This window comes from Staurois parvus, unplaced genomic scaffold, assembly GCF_062004578.1.
Source record: "Staurois parvus isolate SC_StPar_1 unplaced genomic scaffold, SC_StPar_1.0 ptg000431l, whole genome shotgun sequence".
Lineage (NCBI taxonomy): Eukaryota > Metazoa > Chordata > Amphibia > Anura > Ranidae > Staurois > Staurois parvus.
Genome location: NW_028318227.1, coordinates 812,398 through 830,963, shown reverse-complemented (window position 1 = coordinate 830,963; position 18,566 = coordinate 812,398). Strand labels below are relative to the sequence as shown.

The window sequence follows — 18,566 nt, the reverse complement described above, 5'->3', positions numbered from 1 at the left end:
GGAAGGAGATCCTGATTCCCCTATATAGATCTTTAGTTAGACCTCATTAGAATACTGTGTCCAGCTCTGGAGACCTCACTTACAAAAAGATATTGATAAGATAGAACGAGTCCAGAGACGGAACAAAAATGGTGAAAGGTCTGAGAGATAAAACATGTCAAGAGTGACTTCAGGAACTTATCATATACAGTCTGGAGGAAAGGAGGGAAAGGGGAGACATGACTGAAACCTTTAAATACATCAAGGGGGTGAATAAGGTTCAGGAGGGCGGGATTTTCAAAACGAAACCAAAATCAAGAACACGGGACATGAACTGGAGGAAAGTTCAAAACTAATCTCAGAAAGTATTATTTTACTGAAAGAGTAGTTGATGCTTGGAATAAACTTCCAGCAGAGGTAGTGAGCCAGTCAACAGTAAATAGCTTCCTACATGCTTGGGATGTAGACACAAAAGTTAACAACCCCCCCCCCCCCAAAAAAAAACAACAAAAAAACCCAAAACATTAAAAAAAACACACACACACAAAAAAAACAGGCAGAATCGATGGACCACTCGATCTTTTTCTGCCGTTACTTTTCTATGGTTCTATGTTTTATAGTTTATTTCAACTTTAGAGCTGTATTTAACCCCCCTCCTCCCCCCCCCCCCAAGAAAAAAAATGTATTATATTGCAGATTACCAATGCTTAATGTGATGGCTGCATTTGTTTTCCAGTGATCCAGCCAGTAACACTGCTCTGTACATTATGTCTGTGATCTGAGCTGCTCAGTGATGGCAATTAACTAGTGCATGGGCCACCCAATGGCTATTTCTGGCACGTTTATGGCACTCCTAAAACAGCTGTCCACCTCCTGGACATTTTCTTTCTTTTTTTTACAATATGGCGGTAGGGAGTTGGTTAAATACGGTTGTAGCAAGCCTTTGATAAGCTCGTTTGCCACTACAGAATGCAGACTGAATAGTTTTAAGGCAAAATCAGATGCAATGTCAAATATCTAAATACGTATGAGTACACATGGGATAGCTAATACATATACTTTCTCTATATATACAGAGGATATTAATAGCACTGATACATAATAGGTAAACCTAACATATACATATGTAAATATATAAATGCTGCAATTACTGCCCAAATATATTTTAGGAAACTTGGATTACTCACCAAACAGGTCTGGAGAAGCTCGCAATCAGTGAACTTTATAGCAGACAAGTGATTAGACCTAAAACAGAATGGAGATTCCAATCAGCAACAATCCAAAATTACTTTTAACACAATCATTTTGCTCACAGTCTGAGGTCACCCGAGGTTTTAGGAATGGACTGAAAAAAAAGTTCAGAGTCAATGCAAATGTCTTTCATTGAAATGTTTGAAATAGCACAGCCACAACCAGGGTTCTGTGGAATCCTAGGGTTCCACCAGGGGTTGCCAGGGGTTCCTCCAGCTGTGGCTGAAGGACCTCTTATTTTATGGTGCCTGCATAGTTCCAGCTCCGACGACACTTGGCAAAAGCCATTTGCATGACACCAATAATTGTTTTAACTGTTTGTAAATGGTGAGTTCTGACCAGCGCTGTACAGAGAGTGTGTTTCCCACTGAACACCAATGTGTTGGAGTTAGAAAGTGTTCCTTGAGACCTAAAAGCGATTTCAATTGCTTCTTCTGGGGTAAAAAGGTTTAGAGAGGCTAATATAGCAAATTGGTGGAACTTAAACCTTAAGTAGATAATGCTTTAGTACTTTTAATACGTTTACTGAAGTTAAACTGATGGTATCCCGGTGATATCTGGGGGATATGTGGGCTGCTTCTGTAACCAGAGGAATTACCAACAAAACTTCAGAATGTGAATATGATACCTGAATCTGAAGATCGGAGCAGCATTCCAAAGTGTTAGTGCCGGTTCACATACACTATATTGCCAAAAGTATTGGGCCCCCTGCCTTTACACGCACATGAACTGTAATGGCCTCCCAGTCTTAGTCCATAAGGTTCAATATTGAGTTGGCTCCGCCCTTTGCAGCTATAACAGCTTCACCTCTTCTGGGAAGGCCGTCCACAAGATTTAGGAGGGTGTCTATGGGAAGGTTGGACCATTCTTCCAGAAGCACATTTGTGAGGTCAGACACTGATGTCGGACGAGAAGGCATGGCTCACAGTCTCCATTCTAATTCATCCCAGAGGTGTTCTATGGGGTTGAGGTCAGGACTCTGTGCAGGACAGTCAAGTTCCTCCACCTCTAACTGGCTCCTCCATGTCTTTATGGACCTTGCTTTGTGCACTGGTGCGCAGTTATGTTAGAACAGGAAGGGGCCATCCCCAAACTCTCCCCAAAGTTGGGAGCATGAAATTGTCCAAAATGTCTTGATATGCTCATGCCTTAAAAGTTCCCTTCACTGGAACTAGGGGGGCCAATCCCAACCCTGAAAAACAACCCCACACCATAATTCCCCCTCCACCAAACTTCACACTTGGCACAATACAGTCAGGCAAGTACCGTTCTCCTGGCAACTGCCAAACCCAGACACGTCCATCAGATTGCCAGACAGAGAAGTGTGATTGGCCACTCCAGAGAACACGTCTCCACTGCTCTAGAGTCCAGTGGTGGCGTGCTTTACACCATGGCATCCGATGCTTTCCATTGCACTTGGTGATGTAAGGCTTGGATGCAGCTGCTCGGCCATGGAAACCTATTCCATGAAGCTCTCTACGCACTGTTGTTGGGCTCATCTGAAGGCCACACCAAGTTTGGAGGTCTTTAGCTACTGACTCTGCAGACAGTTGGTGACTTCTGCGCACTGTGTGCTTTAGCATGCACTGTCCCCGCTCTGTCATGTGACGTAGCCTACCACTTGGTGGCTGAGTTGCTGTTGTTCCCAGTTGCTTCCACTTTCTTATAATCCCACTAACAGATGACCGTGGAATATTTGGTAGCAAGGAAATGACATGGATGGACTTACTGTACCAGTGGCAACCTATCATGGTACCACGCTTGAATTCACTGAGCTCCTGAGAGCGACCCATTCTTCCATAAATGTTTGTAGAAGCAGTCTGCATGCATAGGTGATGGATTGTATACACCTGTGTCCATGGAGGGGATTGGAACACCTGAATCCAATGATTTGATGGGGTGTCCCAATACTTTTGGCAACAGAGTGTATGGCGCACACTGGCGGTGTGGATTCAGTGTAGTTTGAAAAAGAGTCCTGTCCAATTTCTGAGCAGTGCCTTCAGGTTCAGGTGCAGATTACTGGCTATTGACTTCTATGGGAAACGTTTCTAAACTGCATATGTGTGAACAGGATACAATTCTGAGCTAATGCTGTCTTGAACCTGATGTAAACCTGACATGAACCGCTGAACAATTAATGCATCGATTAGCTGTAAACCTGAGATTCAATTCGCACCACACATGTGTGAATCAGCTCTTAGAGTCCAAAATGTGGTTTTGTTCCAAACATATAATGGGTGCAACAGCTAACGCATTTCAAGGGCCCCAATCTACCATGCCCGACAGGAGAACGTCTGGGTGGAGCTTGCGGCGTAGTATGTTTGGAGCTATGAGCCGTGCACAGCAGCACAGAACAGGGAGTGCAGAGTGAGGTCTAGCAGGGGTGAAAATTGAGAAATAGTGGGAGATACAGAGTGCAGGTATAGGGGGATGTATAAGCTACAGAGAAAGGGGTAATTCGGGAAGCAGAGTGCTGGAATGCAGGATATTGGAGGTGGTAAGAGGTGTAGGGGTTGCAGAATGAGGGGTAGTGGGGAATGCAGAGGATGCGGAATTATTATTATACAGGATTTATATAGCTCCAACAGTATGAAGGGTAGTAGGAGATACATGGGGGAGAAGAATGAGGTGTAATGGGGGATGTAGGGGGTGCAAAACATGGGGTAGTGGGGGATTTGGAGGTGCAGAGTGAGGTGTAATGGGGTGCAATTTAGGGAGTAATGAAGGATACAGAGTTCAATTAATGGGGAATGCAGGGGTACAGAGAGTGGGGTAATGAGGAATGCAGAGTGCAGCTAATACAGAGGATACAGAATGGGGGTAGTAAAAGATGCATAATGTGGGGTAATGGGGATACGGAGGGAACAGAGAGAGCAGAGGGAGATGAAGGGGGTGCAAAGTGAGGTGACCTGAAGATACAGAGAGAATAGTGAGGGATGCAGGGGTGCAAAGTGAGGTGGAGTGGGGACTGTTGTGGGTCCATAATGTGAGATAGTTGGGGATACAGGAGTGCAGAGTGAGGTTTAAAGGAAAACATAGGGGGTGCATAATGTGTAGTGGATGTGTGTGTGTGTGGGGGGGGGGGTTGCAGAGTGAGGTGTAATGGGGTACAAAGAGAGCACTGGGGGATGCAGGGGGTGCAGAGTGAAGTGTAATGGGGTACAAAGAGAGCACTGGGGGATGCAGGGGGTGCAGAGTGAAGTGTAATGGGGTACAAAGAGAGCACTGGGGGATGCAGGGGGTGCAGAGTGAGGTGTAATTGGGAACAGAGAGAGTAATGGGGGATGCAGGGGTGCAGAACGAGGTGGAGTGGGGACTGTTGAGGGTCCATAATGTGGGATAGTGGGGGATGCAGGAGTGCAGAGTGAGGTTTAATGGAAAAAGTAGGGGGTGCATAATGTGTAGTGGATGTGCAGAGGGGGGGTTGCATGGGTTGGTTGCAGGGTGAGGTGTAATGGGGTGCAGAGAGAGCACTGGGGGATGCAGGGGTGCAGAGTGAGGTGTAATGGGGTGCAGAGAGAGCACTGGGGGATGCAGGGGTGCAGAGTGAGGTGTAATTGGGTACAGAGAGAGTAATGGGAGATGCAGGGGTGCAGAGTGAAGTGTAATGGGGTACAGGGAGAGTAATGGGAGATGCAGGGGTGCAGAGTGAAGTGTAATGGGGTACAGAGAGAGTAATGGGAGATGCAGGGGTGCAGAGTGAGGTGTAATGGGGAATGTAGGGAGTGCAGAATGTGTAGGAGGGTTGCAGGGGGTGCAGGGTGAGGTGTAAAATGGGGAACAGAGAGAGTAATGGGGGATGCAGGGGTGCAGAACAAGGTGGAGTGGGGACTTTTGAGGGTCCATAATGTGGGATAGTGGGGGATGCAGGCGTGCAGAGTGAGGTGTAATGAAAAACGTAGGGGGTGCATAATGTGTAGTGGATGCGCGGGGGGGGGGGGTTGAATGGGTTGGTTGCAGAGTGAGGTGTAATAGGGAACAGAGAGAGTAATTGGGGATGCAGGGCTGCAGAACGAGGTGGAGTGGGGACTGTTGGGGTCCATAATGTGGGATAGTGGGGGATGCAGGCGTGCAGAGTGAGGTGTAATGAAAAACGTAGGGGGTGCATAATGTGTAGTGGATGCGCGGGGGGGGGGGGTTGAATGGGTTGGTTGCAGAGTGAGGTGTAATAGGGAACAGAGAGAGTAATTGGGGATGCAGGGCTGCAGAACGAGGTGGAGTGGGGACTGTTGGGGTCCATAATGTGGGATAGTGGGGGATGCAGGCGTGCAGAGTGAGGTGTAATGAAAAACGTAGGGGGTGCATAATGTGTAGTGGATGCGCGGGGGGGGGGGGGGGTTGAATGGGTTGGTTGCAGAGTGAGGTGTAATAGGGAACAGAGAGAGTAATTGGGGATGCAGGGCTGCAGAACGAGGTGGAGTGGGGACTGTTGGGGTCCATAATGTGGGATAGTGGGGGATGCAGGCGTGCAGAGTGAGGTGTAATGAAAAACGTAGGGGGTGCATAATGTGTAGTGGATGCGCGGGGGGGGGGGTTGAATGGGTTGGTTGCAGAGTGAGGTGTAATAGGGAACAGAGAGAGTAATTGGGGATGCAGGGGTGCAGAACGAGGTGGAGTGGGGACTGTTGGGGTCCATAATGTGGGATAGTGGGGGATGCAGGAGTGCAGAGTCAGGTGTAATGGAAAACGTAGGGGGTGCATAATGTGTAGGGGGTTGCATGGGTTGGTTGCAGAGTGAGGTGTAATGGGGTACAAAGAGAGCACTGGGGGATGCAGAGTGTGCAAAGTGAGGTGTAATGGGGAACAGAGAGAGTAATGGGGGATGCATGGGTGCAGAGTGAGGTGTAATGGGGAATGTAGGGGTGCAGAATGGGGTAGTGGTGAGGGGGATGAATGCGGAGTGCATAGGGAGACATTGAGGGAGGGTGCCCTGCAGGCAGGATTTATGGGTCCCCGTGATTTCTAATGGCGGATCTGAGCCAAGACATCTCTTGGTTAACCAATCAGTTGGGAAGAATCCATAGGTTGGGGTTGGATTTTCGCACCTGATGTTATCTTTTCTCCTCCTAAGGTAACCCAACCTCGGCATATCCAGCAGTACATCCCCTTCCTTTTTCAGAAGTTTACCATCACATGGCTGAGTGTTCCAATCACGCCGGCACATCCACCCACCATCTGACGTCTGTAGGGCCTATGGAGCTGAACTGTAATTGCACGATGCAGAAGAAATTTTCGCCTAACAATTTCATTACAAAACACTCAGACCGCGTAAATGGTGCACATCATTGCACTACATCGGCTTTTGCCCGTGAAACGGCGACACTTTTGAATTCCCGAACAAGAAAACCTGACACAGTGCATCCCTCTAAGTATTTAATTGACACGATTTTAAACTACACTGATCTAATTTGGAAGTCAAAGGCACGCCAATTCCTATTATGAGTATTCATACAGTCTGTTTGTATTCCGGCGGGATTAAATGCCGTGTTTTGAAACTTTGCCTCTGACAGGCATGCTAATCTTGCCACATGCCATCTGTTATAAAGCAGTCAAGATAAACTGGTGCTTGAGAAGGCTGAACAATTCCCTGGGCGTCCTCCGGGAGTTGGAAAAGTGTTAAAAGAAATTAAACGGTTTATTCATTAATAATATTTCAGCTTTCCGTCCCAAAAAAAAAGGAACCTCGGCGGCAGGCTTTTCAATGGCTACATGTACAAGGTGATAAAAGGAAAAGAGTTGTGGGCTAAACTACAAGAAATAATGATCGGAAAACGTGTTTTGTTCTGGATTCAACCAAATATTCTCTTATTGTAAGGCCAAGAGCTGCTAAAATCACTAAATATAAATAATGGAAGAAAAAAAAACCTTTTACCTATTTTTACAGCGGTAGAGAAGCTGCTATGTAACCAAGAACTGACTTAACCCAACAAACTGAAACTCAAGTTTAAAAAAGTCTAGGCCTGAAGATTAGTTAAAGCCCCTCAAATACGAGGGGCATCCCAAAAGTTCACAGTCCATCTTACAGGCTCCCGATCAGTAGCACAAGACCAAGAACTGTTGGTGAGAGCTTGGTCTCAGTGCTAGGGGCGTGCAATTGTGTGTGCTCCCGGCACAAGCACATGCCGCACATCGGTGGCATCACGAGAAAGAGGCCAGGTGCAACTCCAAAAAGCATGTTTGGGAGATACGTCATTGGTGGCTACCCTAAGACCAATGTAAAAAAGATGTTGGGCCAGAAGATGCAGAGGAGAAAATGCAGAAAGAGGCCAGGGGCGACTCCAAAAAGCATGTTTGGGAGATACGTCATTGGTGGCTATTCTAAGACCAACGTGAAAAAGATGTTGAGGCAGAAGATGCAGAGGAGAAAATGCAGAAAGAGGCCAGGGGCAACTCCAGCAAGCATGTTTCGGAGATACATCACTGGTGGCTACCCTAAGACAACGTAAAAAAAGATGTTGAGCCAGAAGATGCAGAGGAGAAAATGCAAAAAGAGGCCAGGTGCAACTCCAGCAAGCATGTTTGGGAGATACGTCATTGGTGGCTACCCTAAGACCAACGTAAAAAAGATGTTGGGCCAGAAGATGCAGAGGAGAAAATGCAGAAAGAGGCCAAGTGCAACTCCAGCAAGCATGTTTGGGAGATACGTCATTGGTGGCTACCCTAAGACCAACGTAAAAAAGATGTTGGGCCAGAAGATACAAAGGAGAAAATGCAGATAGAGGCCAGGTGAAACTCCAGCAAGCATGTTTGGGAGATACATCACTGGTGGCTACCTTAAGACCAACGGAAAAAGATGTTGGGCCAGAAGATGCAGAGGAGAAAATGCAGATAGAGGCCAGGTGCAACTCCAGCAAGCATGTTTGGGAGATACGTCATTGGTGGCTACCCTAAGACCAACGTAAAAAGATGTTGGGCCAGAAGATACAGAGGAGAAAAAGCAGAAAGAGGCCAGGTGCAACTCCAGCAAGCATGTTTGGGAGATACATCATTGGTGGCTACCCTAAGACCAACGTGAAAAAGATGTTGAGCCAGAAGATGCAGAGGAGAAAAAGCAGAAAGAGGCCAGGTGCAACTCCAGCAAGCATGTTTGGGACATACGTCATTGGTGGCTATTCTAAGACCAACGTGAAAAAGATGTTGAGCCAGAAGATGCAGAGGAGAAAATGCAAAAAGAGGCCAGGTGCAACTCCAGCAAGCATGTTTGGGACATACGTCATTGGTGGCTATTCTAAGACCAACGTGAAAAAGATGTTGAGCCAGAAGATGCAGAGGAGAAAATGCAGAAAGAGGCCAGGTGCAACTCCAGCAAGCATGTTTGGGAGATATGTCATTGGTGGCTACCCTAAGACAACGTAAAAAAAGATGTTGAGCCAGAAGATGCAGAGGAGAAAATGCAGAAAGAGGCCAGGTGCAACTCCAGCAAGCATGTTTGGGAGATACATCATTGGTGGCTACCCTAAGACCAACATAAAAAAGATGTTGATGCAGAGGAGAAAATGCAGAAATAGGTCAGGTGAAACTCCAGCATGCATGTTTGGGAGATACGTCATTGGTGGCTACCCTAAGACCAACGTAAAAAAGATGTTGGGCCAGAAGATGCAGAGGAGAAAATGGTGGCAGCCAAGAATGAAGAACGCAGAGCTGTCAGTGCTGAAGATGGGCAAACCTAAATGTGACCCCGCCACCAGGCCAATAGGCTTTCACACGGGACAATATCCTTCCTGGCAATGTCTCCTAATCATCAGCTGCTTTCTCTGCAGATATGGCCACTTTCAGGCGTATTTGGGATTTGCGTTAATAGCACTTTTGCCTTTTTTTTTAGTCCTTTAAAAGCGAATCTCTCTACACATACGACATCTATCAGCCCAGAATGAAATTAATAAACTCCGCTCTGTAATGAGCTGTAAATAGGAACGTGTACTCCGGATAAATTGCTCAGGTCTAGCAATGCCGGTTTTCTCTGCCTGCAGTTATGTTGTATGAATGACCTAGAAATTGAAGAAATCTATTGCAACTATAAAAGCAAAAAAAGATTTCAAACAGTAAAACATCTAATTCTTAGTGACAAGCAATTTATTCCAGGAAAAAAAAGAAGGCAACATCAGAAGACTGAAAGAAGTGAGCAAACAGCAACCATCCGGGGACTTGCTTTGTGAACAATTTTTGCTTATAGGATGGAACACAAAGGGGTTGGATTACTTAAGGCAAATAAACTGCTCACTTTGCAAAGGGGATTTTCGCTTAGATTAGTGAATGTGGTGAAAATTTGCTTCACAAAGCATACCCAATCATGTTCAAGGAAAAGTAAAAAAGACAGTATTTTACTGGTACATGATTGGGTGATGGTGGCAGGCTTAGATACACTTAGAAAACTTGTACTTTACAGATTTGTACTTCTAGGTATGAATGCGCATGTGACCCACTCCACGTGACAGCGCCGGGCCAATCAGCATTGTCCTGTATCAGCTACAACTCCAGAGATGCGTAGTTTACACAGAGGTTTCTTTGTATGCCAGCAGCTGAACAGAGAGGTGAGGAAGCAAAAGGAAGTATTGGCTGATGGGGTGATCTTGTATGGACGATGCACAGAGTTACTATATGTCCTACTTCTCCTGACACTAATCCCTATATCCCGATAATTGTCTAATCCCTGCCTCCCGATAACTGTCTAATCCCTGCCTCCCGATAACTGTCTAATCCCTGCCTCCAGATAACTGTCTAATCCCTGCCTCCAGATAACTGTCTAATCCCTGCCTCCAGATAACTGTCTAATCCCTGCCTCCAGATAACTGTCTAATCCCTGCCTCCAGATAACTGTCTAATCCCTGCCTCCAGATAATTGTATAATCCCTGCCTCCTGATAATTGACTAATCCCTGCCTCCCGATAATTGACTAGACCCTGCCTCCTGATAACTGACTAATCCCTGCCTCCAGATAATTGCCTTATCCCTGCCTCCTGATAACTGACTAGTCCCTGCCTCCAGATAATTGTCTAATCCCTGCCTCCCGATAATTGACTAATCCCTGCCTCCAGATAATTGCCTTATCCCTGCCTCCTGATAACTGACTAATCCCTGCCTCCAGATAATTGACTAATCCCTGCCTCCTGATAATTGACTAATCCCTGCCTCCCGATAATTGACTAATCCCTGCCTCCTGATAATTGACTAATCCCTGCCTCCCGATAATTGACTAATCCCTGCCTCCTGATAATTGACTAATCCCTGCCTCATGACAACTGACTAATCCCTGCCTCCTGATAATTGACTAATCCCTGCCTCATGACAACTGACTAATCCCTGCCTCCTGATAATTGAGTAATCCCTGCCTCCTGATAATTAACTAATCCCTGCCTCCAGATAATTGACTAATCCCTGCTTAGTGATAATTGACTAATCCCTGCCTCCTGATAACTGACTAATCCCTGCCTCCTGATAATTGTCTAATCCATGCCTCCTGATAATTGACTAATCCCTGCCTCCAGATAATTGACTAATCCCTGCCTCCAGATAATTGGCAAAGCCTTGCCTCCTGATAATTGACTAGTCCCTGCCTCCTGATAATTGACTAATCCCTGCCTCCTGATAATTGACTAATCCCTGCCTCCCGATAATTGACTAATCCCTGCCTCCTGATAATTGACTAATCCCTCCCTCCCGATAATTGACTAATCCCTGCCTCCCGATAATTGACTAATCCCTGCCTCCCGATAATTGACTAATCCCTGCCTCATGACAACTGACTAATCCATGCCTCCTGATAATTGAGTAATCCCTGCCTCCAGATAATTGAGTAATCCCTGCCTCCAGATAATTGAGTAATCCCTGCCTCCAGATAATTGACTAATCCCTGCCTCCAGATAACTGTCTAATCCCTGCCTGCAGATAATTGACTAATCCCTGCCTAGTGATAATTGACTAATCCCTGCCTCCTGATAATTGACTAATCCCTGCCTCCTGATAATTGCCTAATCCTTGCCTCCTGATAACTGACTAATCCCTGCCTCCTGATAATTGTCTTATCCATGCCTCCTGATAATTGACTAATCCCTGCCTCCTGATAATTGACTAATCCCTGACTCCAGATAATTGACTAATCCCTGCCTCCAGATAATTGGCAAAGCCTTGCCTCCTGATAATTGACTAGTCCCTGCCTCCTGATAATTGACTAATCCCTGCCTCCAGATAACTGATTAATCCTTGCCTCCTGATAATTGACTAATCCTTGATAATTAAACTCTGCCTCTCAATAATTGGCTAAACCTTCCCTCTTGATACTCCCTGCCTCCCGATAATTGACTAATCCCTGCCTCCTGATACTTGACTAATCCCTGCCTCCCGATAATTGACTAATCCCTGCCTCCCGATAATTGACTAATCCCTGCCTCATGACAACTGACTAATCCCTGCCTCCTGATAATTGAGTAATCCCTGCCTCCTGATAATTGACTAATCCCTGCCTCCTGATAATTGACTAATCCCTGCCTCCTGATAATTGACTAATCCCTGCCTCCTGATAATTGCCTAATCCTTGCCTCCTGATAATTGACTAATCCCTGCCTCCTGATAATTGACTAATCCCTGCCTCCAGATAATTGACTAATCCCTGCCTCCAGATAATTGACTAATCCCTGCCTCCAGATAATTGACTAATCCCTGCCTCCAGATAATTGGCAAAGCCTTGCCTCCTGATAATTGACTAGTCCCTGACTCCTGATAATTGACTAATCCCTGCCTCCAGATAACTAATTAATCCTTGCCTCACGATAATTAAACTCTGCCTCTCAATAATTGGCTAAACCTTCCCTCCTGATACTCCCTGCCTCCTGACAATTGACTAATCCCTGCCTTCGGATAATTGACTAATCCCTGCCTCATGACAACTGACTAATCCTTGCCTCCTGATAATTGACTAATCCCTGCCTCCCGATAATTGACTAATCCCTGCCTCCCGATAATTGACTAATCCCTGCCCCATGACAACTGACTAATCCCTGCCTCCTGATAATTGACTAATCCCTGCCTCCAGATAATTGACTAATCCCTGCCTCCTGATAATTGACTAAACCCTGCCTCCAGATAATTGACTAATCCCTGCCTCCCGATAATTGACTAATCCCTGCCTCCTGATAATTGAATAATCCCTGCCTCCAGATAATTGACTAATCCCTGCCTCCAGATAATTGACTAATCCCTGCCTCCTGATAATTGACTAATCCCTGCCTCCTGATAATTGCCTAATCCTTGCCTCCTGATAACTGACTAATCTCTGCCACCTAATAATTGTCTAATCCATGCCTCCTGATAATTGACTAATCCCTGCCTCCAGATAATTGACTAATCCCTGCCTCCAGATAATTGACTAATCCCTGCCTCCTGATAATTGACTAATCCCTGCCTCCTGATAATTGCCTAATCCTTGCCTCCTGATAACTGACTAATCTCTGCCTCCTGATAATTGACAAATGCCTGTTTCCTGATAATTGACTAATCCCTGCCTCCTGATAATTGACTAATCCCTGCCTCCAGATAACTAAGAAAGCCTTGCCTCCTGATAATTGACTAATCCTTGCCTCCCGATAATTGACTAATACCTGCCTGCAGATAATTGACTAATCCTTGCCTCACGATAATTGACTAATCCCTGCCTGCAGATAATTGACTAATCCCTGCCTCCTGATAATTGACTAATCCTTGCCTCACGATAATTGACTAATCCCTGCCTGCAGATAATTGACTAATCTTTGCCTCACGGTAATTAAACTCTGCCTCTCAATAATTGGCTAAACCTTCCCTCCTGATACTCCCTGCCTCCTGACAATTGACTAATCCCTGCCTTCTGACAATTTTCTAATCCCTGCCTCCTGATAATTGACTAATCCCTGCCTCCTGATAATTGACTAATCCCTGCCTCCTGAAAATTGACTAATCCCTGCCTCCTGAAAATTGACTAAACCCTGCCTCCTGAAAATTGACTAAACCCTGCCTCCTGATAATTGTCTAATCCCTACCTTCTGATAATTAAGCTCTTCCTCCTGATTATTGATTAATCCTTGCCTTCTGACAACTGACTAATCCCTGCCTCTTAATAACTGACTAATCCCTGCCTCCTGATAACTGACTAATCCCTGCCTCCCGATAATTTATTAATCCACGCCTACAGATAATTGACTAATCCTTATCTCCTGATAACTGACTAATCCTCGTCTCCACATAATTGACTAAACCCTGCATCTGGATAATATACTAAACCCTGCCTCCCGATAATTGATTAATCCATGCCTCCTGATAACTGACTAATCCATGCCTCCTGATAAATGACTAATCCCTGCCTCCAGATAATTGACTAATCCCTGCCTCCTGATAATTGACTAATCCCTGCCTCCAGATAATTGACTAATCCCTGCCTCCAGATAATTGACTAATCCCTGCCTCCTGATAATTGCCTAATCCTTGCCTTCTGATAATTGACTAATCTCTGCCTCCTGATAATTGTCTAATCCCTGCCTCCTGCTAATTGACTAATCCCTGCCTCCAGATAATTGACTAATCCCTGCCTCCAGATAATTGACTAATCCCTGCCTCCAGATAATTGACTAATCCCTGCTTCCTGATAATTGACTAATCCCTGCTTCCTGATAATTGACTAATCCCTGCTTCCTGATAATTGCCTAATCCTTGCCTCCTGATAATTGACTAATCTCTGCCTCCTGATAATTGTCTAATCCATGCCTCCTGCTAATTGACTAATCCCTGCCTCCAGATAATTGACTAATCCCTGCCTCCAGATAATTGACTAATCCCTGCCTCCAGATAATTGACTAATCCCTGCCTCCAGATAATTGACTAATCCCTGCTTCCTGATAATTGACTAATCCCTGCTTCCTGATAATTGCCTAATCCTTGCCTCCTGATAATTGACTAATCTCTGCCTCCTGATAATTGTCTAATCCATGCCTCCTGATAATTGTCTAATTTCTTCAGAGGTCCATTGAGCTGTGGCTGATTGGCCTCCCATCTGATGCTGCCTACATAGTTCTGAAGCCAACATCATTTGGAAGAGCCAGTAGCATGACACCATTGATCTTTTTAGTTGTCTGTAAGGGTGGCATTCTGATCTCCACTGTTAAAGGTTGCATTCTTCTTCCCAGTGACCCCTATAGAATTTTTAGCAGGGGTTCCCCAAAACCTAAAAATTATTTCAAGGGTTCCTTAAGATAAAAAGTTTCAAAATGGCTTATTTAAAGACTAACATGGGAATTTCCAGACAATACAAGATGTTGTTGTTCCCTTGGGTGCTCTTTAGCCAAGGCCAGATTTAATTTTAAGAAGATCTTAAAGCTCGTCACACAGAGAAAACTTCCCATAATGCTGGATTTGGAGAAACAGAAAAGACAGGCTAATACTTAAATTCTAAAATCTTCCCAGGCCTTACCAATTACTCACTGTCCCTCTTCTCATTTTTTTCAACTTTATGCAACTGTCTGGGGACATACAAATCTGCATACAACTTGCTTGATCTGCATACAACTAATGAAAAACTTCTGATGGGTCTGATGGAAAAGTAATATCAAGAAAACGGGAACTGTTGACGTCACTAACTATAATAACTAGAGATACACAAACTGTATAACGACTTTTCCTGGTTCACCGTGTCCTTGTGTTTGTAGCAGTTTCTGCCTCCCAGGAGGCTGTTAGACATACCTAGAGGTAGCAAACAAAATAATCTGCGTTCTTCTGTCAATGGACTCCTGGGGACTGAATGCTATAGAGGTGGATGTGAACCACTATCCAAAAGATCAGCTAATCGCCTAGACCAGGGGACTTCAAAATTTACAAAGGACCAGTTTACTGTCTTCCAGACTTTGGGGGGGGCAAACTGTGCCCAATGGAAGTAGAAAATGCCCCAGTGTCAGTAGAGATCAACAAAGCCTCCATTGTTGCTGTCAGTTGAAGGAATAGTGTCCCATCTTTGGAGTTATTTGATAGAATAATGCCCCAATGTTGATGTAAATTGAGGGAACAGTGCCTCATCACTGGTGTCAGTCGAAGGAACAGTGCCCCATTGTTGGGGTCAGTTGAAGGAATAGTGACTCATCATTGGTGTCGGTTTAAGGGATAGTTCCCCATAGTTGGTGTCCGTTGAAGGAATAGTGGCCCATCTTCGGTGTCAGTTGAAGGAATAGTTCCCTATCATTATTGTCAATTGAAGGAATAGTGGCCCATTGTTGGTGTCAGTTAAAGAAATAGTGTCCCATCATTGGTATCAGTGGGAGGAATAGCGCCCCATCATTGGTGTCAGTGGGAGGAATAGTGCCCCATCATTAGTGTCAGTGGGAGGAATAGTGCCCCATCATTGGTGTCAGTGGGAGGAATAGTGCCCCATTGCTGGTGTCAGTGGGAGGAATAGTGTCCCATCATTGGTATAATTGGAAGGAATGGTGTCCCATTGTTGGTGTCAGTTGAGGGAATAGTACCCCATCATTGGTGTTAGTGGGAAGGATTTACAAACATGTGCTACAGATAACACAAGCTAGCCCCCCTTCAGTCTATAATGAATGGTGCTGCTAGACTCATCCATTTCACCAACCGCTCAATGCCTGCTCTCTTCCTTCCACAGGCTTCCAAACTCCCAACAAATACATTTCAAAATACTTACAACATACAAAGTCAATCACAACTCTGCCCCATCTGCTACATCACCAGCCTCATCTCAAAATATCACCCAAACTGTCCTCTCCAACTTCCTGCTCTCTTGCATCCTCATCACTTCCTGCCATGCTCTCCTCCAGAACTTCTACAGAGCCTCTCCCATCCACTGAAGCTCCCTACCCCAATCTGTCTGACAATCTCTTACTCTCTCTGCTTTTAGGTGATCCCTAAAACCTCATCTCTTCAGTCGAGCCTACCCCACCTCTACCTACAAATTGTACTTCTACTTTCTCCACCAGCGCATCTCCTCACTCACCATTCCCCTTTGGATTGTAAGCTCTAATGAGAGGAACCCCTCCCCCCCAAATTCTCTTGTGTTAAAGCAGAACTAAACTGTATCTGAGCATCACAAACTGAAAATGCTATTTAATTAATTTTTAATCCTTAAAGCAAACTCCGTTGAGAATTCACTTTGAACCCCCCCCCCCTCCCCACCCTAACAATTTCTAGCTGTGGCCATCTTGAGTAAAGGTAGATGATTCACGTAGCTCACGGGTGTCAAACTAGAGGCCCTCCAGCTGTTGCCAAACTACAAGTCCCATGAGGCATTGCAAGATTGACAGTTACAAGCATGACTCCCAAAGGCAGAGGCATGATGGGACTTGTAGTTTCACAACAGCCGAAGGGCTGCCAGCTTGATACCCCTGATGTAGCATTTACTTCCTGGAATCTGTCTATACTTAGCTCAGGCATGCGGGCAGGTAGGTGTGCTTAGCTGAGAAAGTCCCTCCTCCCATGAAGACTCCTGGGATGTATGACATAATTTTGGCCTACCTCTGAAGACGCCCAGTGGGAGGGACGAAACGCGTCAGTGGTGAGGTCATATCCTGCCGGTGGAGCGCACATCGGTGCGTCACTTCCGCTTCGGCATTTTATACTTGGAATCGTTGTGTCTAATGCAGGGGCAGACTGACAACTCATGGGGCCCCCGGGCAATAGGGGATCATGGGGCCCCTGTGTCCTTGCCCGAACTCAAAAAAGCCTATGAAAAAGGTACCAGGGGCATCTCATGGGGCCCCCTACTGACCCCGGGCCCTCGGGCAGTGCCCGAGTTTCCAAATGGTCAGTCCGCCCCTGGTCTAATGTGAGCGTAATACAAATTTCTTGTTTTTGTTACTAATAAATGGAATTACACTACATGGCCTCCTACCTTTTTTTTCCTATACTATACTTCCATGTGTCTCTACACTGTGTGACTGCTGAGTTGGGTGATCCTGTTAAATGAAGAGCGTCCCCATGCTGAGGTGGACTAAAAGTACCAGCAGAACTGGGGCCTTCTTAATAAGTGCAATAGACTCTTTCATACAATTAAAAGTCCATTGGAGTTGGGGAGTGAGTGGGACCACGGGCGGGGAGCACAGTTCGTGAATTGGCACTTTAATAGGAATAATAAGCACGGGTACAGATTAAGGGACTGCACAGTTTGCACAAGTTTTATGGACTATTGATGGTGTCACTATATTGATTCACTTATGTTATGATTATATTCTGGATATAATATATAATTTATCTACCTACGTTTATATTATCATTTTGGCCTAGGCCAGAAACTAGGAAGCCACTGAAGAAAAGTACCAAAAAAAAAGCGTAAAGTTAATATAATATACCTGAAATATACACTCTATTGCCAAAAGTATTGGTTGGCCTACCTTTACACGTACATGAACTTTAGTGGCCTCCCAGTCTTAGTCCGTAGGGTTCAATATTGAGTTGGCCCCGCCCTTTGCAGCTATAACAGCTTCAACTCTTCTGGGAAGGCCGTCCACAAGGTTTAGGAGGGTGTCTATGGGAAGGTTGGACCATTCTTCCAGAAGCACATTTGTGAGGTCGGGCACTGATGTCGGGGGAGGAGGCCTGGCTCACGGTCTCCGCTCTAATTCATCCCAAAGGTGTTCTGTGGGGTTGAGGTCAGGACTCTGTGCAGGACAGTCAAGTTCCTCCACCCCAAACTGGCTCCTCCATGTCTTTATGGACCTTGCTTTGTGCACTGGTGCGCAGTCATGTTGGAACAGAAAGGGGCCATCCCCAAACTCTTCCCACAAAGTTGGGAGCATGAAATTGTCCAAAATGTCTTGGTATGCTGACGCCTTAAGAGTTCCCTTCACTGGAACTAGGGGGCCAAGCCCAACCCCTGAAAAACAACCCCACACCATAATCCCCCCTCCACCAAATTTTACAGTTGGCACAATGCACTCAGGCAAGTACCGTTCTCCTGGCAACCGCCAAACCCAGACATGTCCATTGGATTGCTAGACAGAGAAGCGTGATTGGCCACTCCAGAGAACATGTCTCTGCTGCTCTAGAGTCCAGTGGCGGTGTGCTTTACACCACGGCATCCGACGCTTTGCATTGCACTTGGTGATGTAAGGCTTGGATGCAGCTGCTCAGCCATGGAAACCCATTCCATGAAGCTCTTTACGCACTGCTGTTGGGCTCATCTGAAGGCCACACCAAGTTTGGAGGTCTTTAGCTATTGACTCTGCAGACAGTTGGTGATTTCTGCACACTGTGCGCTTCAGCATGCGCTGACCCCGCCCTGTCATGTGACGTGGCCTACCACTTGGTGGCTGAGTTGCTGTTGTTCCCAGTTGCTTCCATTTTGTTATAATCCCACTAACAGTTGA

The 18,566-nt window shown here is 45.8% G+C and overlaps 1 protein-coding gene across 3 annotated transcripts in view; it reads right to left on the bottom strand.

Moving 5' to 3' along the window:
- Nucleotides 1–18,566, bottom strand: part of PLCB4 (phospholipase C beta 4) — a 569,741-nt gene that overhangs the window by 284,135 nt on the left and 267,040 nt on the right. For all 3 annotated transcript variants that reach the window (XM_089687591.1, XM_089687592.1, XM_089687593.1), the window contains exon 4: nt 1,167–1,224. The gene's annotated coding sequence lies outside the window, so the exon portion shown is untranslated. The remainder of the gene's footprint in view (nt 1–1,166; nt 1,225–18,566) is intronic.